We start from the raw sequence: 8837 nt of genomic DNA, 5'->3' as shown, positions 1-8837 counted from the left end.
TGGGATTTGCATTTCCACTTTGGACCTTGTCTGTCCCAAGCAGTTCATGCTCTTTGAACCCATCTGTCAGAAATCAGCTGTATTTACAAACCCCAGCTAAGGCTGCTGTCAGACTTTTCCAACTTTTTTTCATAATGCATCAGTTTTCATTCCTCCACACAGAATTTCTTCAGCTTCTCCATCCACCAAAGGCATCCCAAATTGTGGCAAGGAAGCAGGAGAACATATACAGCAGTGAGAAGACGATTTTTTCCTCCACAATTCCCCCCCAAAATTTCATGTCTCAACCCAGAGCACTGCAGCACTCAAAGGAAAGCACTGCAACACTATCACGCTTCACATTTGCTGAGCAGCTTTCTGTCCTCTCCATCCATGGGCCCCTCTGTATGACCCAAGCACAAGCAAGACGTTGGGTTTGGGTCCCATCTCCATACCCGCAGCAGAGCATTCCCAAGCCCAGGAGCACTGAGGACCACAGGCTCTGCCAGAGCCACCAGTGATCCCTGTGTCACTAGATGGCGGCAATGCCTTGTATCCACGGAGGAGATCATACAATTATAGAATTGCTTTGGTTGGAAAAGACCTTTAAGATCATCGAGTCCGATCGAAAACTTCACACTGCCAAGGCCACTTCTAAAACAGATCCCTAAGCACCGCATCTACATCTCTTTTAAATGCCTCCAGGGATGGTGACTCCACCACTGCCCTGGGCAGCCTGTTCCAGTGCTTGACAACTCTTTCAGCGACAATATTTTTCCTAATATCCAATCTAAACCTCCCCTGGTGCAAATTAAGGCCATTTCCTCTTGTCCTGTTGCTTGTTACTTGGTTGAACAGACCCACCTACCTCACTACACCCTCCTTTCAGGGAGTTGGAAAGAGCCAGAAGGTCTCCCCTCAACCTCTTTTTCTCCAGGCTAAACAACCTCAGTTCCCTCAGCTTCTCCTCTTAACACTTGTATTCCAGACCCTTCCCCACCTTCCTTGCCCTCCTTTGGACATACACTTGAACACAGCCTCAGGAGACCCTTGACCTGCTTGCACCCACCCTTTCCCACCTTTGCACAGGTCTTTCCACCTTTCAGGCCATGGATACTCAAACATCCCACCAGGATTTCAAGCAACAACCAGGAAACACCTCTCTAAAAAGGCTCATTTTGGAAGGGGGAGGAAGAAGAGGCAGAGGCAATGTCCTGCAGCAGGATGCCAGGCTATGAAGGTGAATGGCCTAAGCCAACACAAGGGCTCATTAAGGTAGGAAAGAAGTTGTTCATGTTAAACCCATCTTCTCCCTGAGATCCATCCTGGGGTTTTACCACCCTCCTCCCAGCCCAGTCCCTCCTCCCCTGCGGGGTCTTTGCATCCTACCATCATGGAGAGACTCAAAAAGGGGTGCATGGGAAGACCCCAACTCACAAACAGGACCAGAACACGCCAAATTTAATTCAAAAAAAAATTATATTAAAAAAAATCATATAAGCCTGGAAAGCACAAAAACCTCCCTCTTGTCTCCCAGTCCTGACTCTGCCCATGAGGTGGCTGGTGTCTGCAAACCTCACACAAACAAAAGCTTCCAGACCTGTAAGTGACCCAAGCAACACCAGGCAGGTCCAGTAAGTGAGTGATAAGGGTGTTTGGGGTTTGCAATGCCACTTACTACCCCATACAGAGTACGTCCCAGTGGGAAGCATGTTATTTCATCTGACAAAAAATAAATAAGCTTGTTGCTGGGGTTAGATGAAGGAGTTACGTGTCCTCCTCCCCTCTGAGTCACAGAAGCATGAACATTCACTGAGAAAACAGGAAAATTCCAGGTAAAACATGTAAGATTTTGTCCAGAAATCAAATTATTTTAGTTCTGCCTTTCTCAGAGGCAAACTCATATGTCAGTGAGGATCAGGGACCCAAGCAGGAAGGGGGGTAGGAAGTTTGCAGAGGGTGTCTGCAGCTGCACAGACAAATGCACACCCAGAATAATTTGTTTGAACCTCACAGCAACGAGATATAAGACAGAAATATAGAATTGTTAATGAATTAAAGTACATGAAGCTGCCCGTTTGCTATGGCGAATGTGGCTCTTCTCCACTCTTTCTAAATCTGATATAAACTTCAGGTATCTCAGCTGACATGAGGTAGGACTTCCATGTGGGTCAACACCTCTTCTCACCTACAAATGTGCACACACATACTTTTCCACGTCCACCTCTGGTGATTTTGCAGGGCAAGGAGCTGCCAGCATGTTGGCCCTTTCCCCACGGCTGGGTGCAACACTTCCCTCACTGTGAGGTGTTTCACAATAGGCTCAAGGACATCCATGTTGTTGTTTGGGTCTTGTAGACCAAAGTGCAGGACCCATTTGTAAAGGCAGAGCAGAAAGGGAGTGTGAGGATGGGATTAGGCAATATTGGTTCCTGCAATGGGAGGTTGAAGACACTATTACCTGGAGAAAGTTGTGCAATCTGGTCCTACTATGTTCAAGATTATATTAAATACCAGGGCCAAATTTTCTCTCAAAATCTGCAGTCCCACAGGGTATGGGCTCTATGGATACCCACCAGGGACTAGACAAGGAAGATGCTGTGGAGGCTGGGCAGTTACAGCATGTTTGCTTTATCAGCTTTTCCAGGTGACTTTGGGAAAGTGACTCAGTCTTTGTCCACTCCATCCTGGGTAAAATGGGGATGTCTGTGCTCAGGGAGGTGCCTTGACTACAGCAAACACGGCAGCAGCACCAAGCAGTACATGCTCAGAGGCAACCCTGGACTTTGTCCACAGCTCTGGCCTTGCTGGCACCATGGTTATTTCCTGTGGAACACCTCCCTGGCCATGAACCTGGTGAAAATTCAGATGCTCTCCAACTCCATGCAACCTCTCACTCTGCCCTCCTCACAGCAGTGTCATGCCTCAGCACTAAGGACCTGGTTTGTGCATCACTCTTGGGTTATTGCTTTCCCTAGCCAAGGAGAACCATCTGCTAAGGAAGGTTGTCTTTGGGGCTTTTGTTTGGACTTTCATTTCTTTAAAATATAAACTGTGGTTGTATATTTGTCTCAGAGAAAGACAGGAACAGCTCACCTGCACATTCACTCTGGAGCAGTGAACATACCAGGGTGATGGTCATGATGGTCACCCCGGAGCATGAAGCTCCATTAGATATGATGGGTGTGGGACACAAAGTCAATTGTTTTGACAGTGTTATTACATTTATGAAAAGCCATTTCATGGAATGGGATATTCATATAGTGCATGTGTGTGGGAAGGTGGGTTGTACATCAGGACTCAAGTGCAAAATGTAGTGCACGCAGAGGCACAGGCTCCTCCTCATGTGCCCCCACACCCTGTATGTGCCCAAGGAACTCTCCTTGACTAACTAGCTGGAAGCCACTGTGAGCAGTCATTAAGTGAGCCACTGTGCTTGATAAATCAGGACCGAGGAGAGTGCAGGCCAGCTGGAAAGCTGAGCACTGGCCCAGAGTGACAGCCAGGTGTCCCTCTGGGACTAGAGTTCATCTGACCACCTGTAGGCACTTGGAAGCCGCTGCTCTTTGCATCCCAACATGCATCTCCACTTGGTCAGACAAAGGTTTGCTTATCCTCACTGTGTTTCAGAGGCTCTTCACATGCCTGGATCAGATGGAGACATCAGCACTGCAGACGTGTGATCAGATGAGGTGAAACACATTTGCATTGGTTAAATGGCTCTGCTTTGGGGAGCTCTTCCACACCTTTCTCACTTGAGAACATTAACTGCTAATGGCTCCATTTCTTTCCCAACATTTTCTTTCCCTGCCCTGGCACAAACTAGCTCCATAAGCAACAAGCACCATTTTCAGCCCTTGTCCCCTGACTCGGTAAACTGGGGGGTGGGATGGAGGACAGCCTCACTCCACCAAAGGCCAAGCTGCAAGAGCAATACATGCCCTCTGAACAGGGGTCCATGTGCTTGGAGAGAGGCAACAGCACTGCACTGCAGATGTTTGAGGCAAGGGAGTGGGAGGCAAGTGGCACAGGCAGCAGCAGCTTTATTCCTGCAATAAGGCAAGACCCCAACAGCAAAGGGCAGCTCTTCTGTGGGCTCTGCTCCCCAGGTGATCATTGGCAAGCAAAGCTAAGGCAAGGATAGGTCTCATGCTATCAAGGAAACTGCTGCCTTGCCCTTGGAGAAGCAATACCGAGCCTTTGCTCCCTTTGGGACCTTTGTAGTAAGATGACAAGAGCTGAGGGCTGCCCTTTGCTGAATTTCGGCATTAATGGAAAGCTTTATCAAGCGGCAGCGCTCTGTACAAGCTGCCGCTTTGGACGGTCTTATCAAGGCTCTGATAATGGCATATCTAATCTAAACCAATATGAACTGGTGCTTGCATGTCTATGGCTGAGAAGTTACAGCTTGGAGGCAGCCAGTCTTCAGGAGATGGCCACAGCTGTTTTAAAAAGAGAAAAATCTGGGAAAGGTGCCACGTTTCATCTCAGGGCTGCCTTGGTAATGCAGAACAATGAAAATTTGGGGGAAACCAAGAGGGACAGAGAGTTCATGGAAGCAGTAACATCTTCTCCCATTCCATCCAACCTTTCAAAGCAATGAAGCCATGTGGCCTGCTGAAGAAACCTTTGTTCCCCCAGGTTAAAAATAATCAGGCCAAAGATGTGAAAACTGGGCAGCAGACCAAGTTCCCAGATACAAGCACAGCAGAAGTAGGGATGACCCAAGCAATAATATGGTTGAAACAGATGGAAGCCCATCTGGGGATCTGTGGCTTGTGACCAAGCTCTTCAAAAAGCAGCTAGGGGTTTTGGGGTGTCCAACAGGACCTGCACTGGAGAAATCTGTGACTGAATCAGCAAAAACCCTGGCTTGTAGCCTTTCCCATTTGGCTAAGGAAATCCTAGCATAGAGCCCAGTCCCAGCTTCCCAAAGCACTGAGGTGAAACCAAAGGCTTTTCAGAAAGTCCGAGGAATCACTGGTAGGATAGATAAGAGCAAGACAGGAGACAGAGGTGAGGTGCATGAAGACATTCTCAGACCTCCACAAGGCTGCCAGGGACCCCTCCTGGGCAAAGTGCCTCTCCCCACACAGGGCTCCAGCAGTAAAGTCCTTTCAGAGCTCAGAGCTTAAATCAAAGTTTTAGTTCAGACTGGAGGTGACAGAGAAGCATTTTTGCTGCAGGATCCCTGAGACTTCCCCACCATAAGGTCCAAATTGTCAAGAAGCAGTGCACGTAGGAGGGTGGTCACCCAGTGCCTTGCAGACAGGAGTGAAAGTGAGAGCTGGGAATCCCAGGGAAGGTCTGAAGGGAAGTGATAACAACCTACAACTGCTCCGTGGGCAGTTACAGAGATGATGGTGCCAAACTTTTCCTTGTTACAGCAGACGTTATAAAATGAGGCACTGGCAACAAATTGAACTTGGAGAGGTTTGGGTTTGAGCACCTCTTCCTTGAGAGGTGGGTGATGCAGACCCAGGATGGGCACCCAGAGAGGCAGAGGGGGTGGGTTTTGAGATTTGTCCAAAAACATGGCTGAGCTGATCGAGTGTTGATGATGTTCTTACTTTGAGCAGGAGGTTGAATCAGAGACCTTCAGGGGTCACTCCCAAACATCTTTTCTCTAATTCATCACCTTGGGACACAGAGCATTCAGATACCTCCATGGCTACAAGGAAGCTGAGAAGTTTTGCATGTCCATATCTTTGATTTAGGTGCAAAAAGCAGAAATGAGACACTTGGGTCCTTTTTTCTGATAAGCTTCTAATATCCTACACTTTATTTTCAAAGCAACTTAAACATGAAAGCACCTGCTGGCTTCCCACAAGAAGTAGCCTCCTCAGTAACTTTTGAAAATGATTCCTGTCTTTTCTCTTTCTACAAGCCAGGTCCAGGTTTCAGGGTATGGATTTAGTTTTAATCAAATGGTCAACTGGCTCAGATTTGTGTTAATGCCAACCAGGCGCATTTTCTTGGCCCTGGCAAGTTAAAGTGATATAATGTTTTAAAAGATCCTGTATTCTGGTGGGGAGATGTACAAGTATTCTGAACTTTGCTATTGAGATTAAGTTTATCTCACCTGTCGTTTGCTCAGCAGGCCTGGCTAGTTAATAATTACCTTGTCTGAATTTCATTCAGTAAGGATTTCTTCTTTTTTTATAATAACTTCTGCATTTCTTTACTAGTGGAAACAAAAGAACACAAGTCCAGCAGAATGCCTGGCGACAAAACAAAGAGGTTTTGGTTTTGATCATTGATCAAAAATCAGTGGGTTGCATTTCCAAACCTGCCAGCAGTGATCCATGGTTGACATTTATCCAACACACCAAAGCTGGGAGCACAGATATATTGTACCCATCCACAGTAAGAGAGAAGAAGAGAGGATACCTGCAGAAAACAACTTGGATCCCAAGTGAGGTGAATTGTCTCACGAGTTGCCCATTTTTGCCAACTGTCAAGAGAGTCCTGAACAATTATATTCTCCTTCTAATATTTGTTGGGTGACATCCAGACCTTAGGAGCCTGGGCTGCCCAGGGGGAGTTCTGACCCAATTTCTGCTGGTTTTCTAAGTGATTCAGCTGCCCAGGTTAGGCATTCAAAAGTATTTTGAGACAAAACCTGGATTTTCCAAATCCTATCTTAGGCTCAGGTCTCATTAGCTTGGTGGCTTTTTCTCCTTTCAGGCTGGTGTGGATATTGTGGTCCTGGGAAGTCTGCAGTGGCTGGGATGGGGGGACAGGGAAAATACCAGGTGCTCCTTCAAGCACCTAAGTTTGGATTTGTCTTGGCTAACATGAAGCATTTACAAATGCTCTAGTCATGTAGGCTTCTTCTGGAGAGGCTGGAGGGGGATAGGCAGCCCTGGGACACTACTCTGGGCATGTTTCTCCTATTTCTCTCCTTCAGCTCATCTAGACGCCAGCTCAGAGGTGCTCATTGGGCTACAAGTGGCTGGGGTTACCTGAGAAAGTCCTCTTCCTAGTGACTTAGTAGCTACCTCTTCTCTCTAGCCTGCACGTGGAAATGGGTGAGAACTGGGCATCCACCCCAGCACGGGGATATGGTCAGATGTGCCCAGTTGAGGAGTGTATCTCACTGCAAAAATGAGTGAAGAACATGAATGAAAACCACAACTCCAGGCTTCTCTGGTTGATGATGGTGAGGGGGAAAATGAGCCATGCAGAGCTGGAGCTTTCCCATGGTGGTCACAGTGCATCAGGAACACTGGGCTCCAAACTGAGCCAGATGATCGATTAAAAAATTTTCATGTGTTTTTTCAAGACTGAAACTCTCTCCCCATCATACAAAGAGAAGGGATGTAAATTCCCTGGAGGACCAGCCAGAGATCCATGGTATGAATGTGTGTAAGGCACACACATGCTTCCAGGAGGCCCATGGCTGGAGGACATTACCTGGTGGGACACAGGCAGCTGTCAGCTCCAGCTGCTGCCAGGACCTGGCCAGAGAGGTCAGTCACCACTGTCCCCATGAAGAAGACACTGAAAGACATGAAGACATGTGGCAGTGCAGCCCCACATGACCCTGGGGTATTCACTCAGGGTTGGGGAAAAATGAAATGCAGCTCCTAAGGTGACATCATTCCTGTTGGGAAGCCTGGGATAAAAGGGGGAAAAGCTGAAAAGCTGTTTGGAGAAAGTTCTGAATCAACTCTCCCACGAGCACTCTCTGAATCCACTTGGCCCCTGCCACAGTGTGGAGGGTGATCTCCCTCATGGACACCCCCCAGCCAACTTCACCCACCAAAGGGCAGAGGTTTTCCTTTCCCGCCTTGTCAGGCAGACACTGCCCATACTAATTAACCAGAAACGGGCTGAATCTAACCTGGGCAGTGTCACGGTGCACCACTGCAGCACGGACCAGGTTGACCCCACAGGAGCAGGATGCCCAGCAGCAGAGAGATCTGGAAGCATCTTCAAACTGGAAGGAAACAGGTTTTTTTCATGCTTATCTATGATTTCACTTAATAAAGGGCCAAAGATGCTATGAGACAGCAGAATGGAAGAATTGACAAGAGGAGAAGGCATGTGAATGAAAAAAAAGGAAAATCCCTGAGCTGCTGATTTTGGGAAGGAGGAGGAATTTATTGGGGTGAAGGAGGAGATGGGAGCAAGAATCTGAGCCTGGGAGTCCAGAACCACAGGATGGATGTGTGTCCAGAGGAGGCCACAAAAATGTTCCAAGGGCTGGAGTATGTCTCCTATGAGGACAGGCTGAGAAAGTTGGAGGTCTTCATCCTGGAGAAGAGAAGGATTCCAGGGAACTTTATAGCAGCCTTCCAATACCTGAAGAGCACCTATAAGAAAGCTGGGGAAGAACTGTTCACAAGGTTGAGTAGCAATAGGACAAGGAGTAATGGTTTTAAACTAGAAAAGGGTAGATTTAGATTGAATATTAGGAAAAAGTTCTTCAATATGAGGGTGGTGGATCATTGGAACAGGTTACCCAGAGAGGTAGTGGAGGCCCCATCCTTGGAGATATTCAAGGTCAGGCTTGATGGGGCTCTGAGAGACCTGCTCTAGTGAAGATGTCCCTGCTCACTGCAGTGGGGTTGGACTAGATGACCTTTGAGGGTCCCTTCCAACCCAAACCATTCTATGGTTCTATGATTCCATGCCATGCAGCAAGGCAGGACATTCGGCTAAGAGGATCACACTGGGAGAGGAGCCCAGCCCCAAGTCCTGCCTTGGAGGGAGGAATTTGGCTCAGCTGGGAGGCTGCTGCTGGCATTTGGGAGAAATAGAGCTCCGAGGGCCAGGATGCTCCTTCAGGACACGAGTGACTGTGGCTTCTCTGGGAAAGAAGAAAGGGAGTTTTAGTGGTAGCTCTTGGCAAT

This window comes from Antrostomus carolinensis, unplaced genomic scaffold (genome assembly GCF_000700745.2).
Source record: "Antrostomus carolinensis isolate BGI_N321 unplaced genomic scaffold, ASM70074v2 scaffold10925, whole genome shotgun sequence".
Taxonomy (NCBI): domain Eukaryota; kingdom Metazoa; phylum Chordata; class Aves; order Caprimulgiformes; family Caprimulgidae; genus Antrostomus; species Antrostomus carolinensis.
This window is presented reverse-complemented; position numbering follows the sequence as displayed.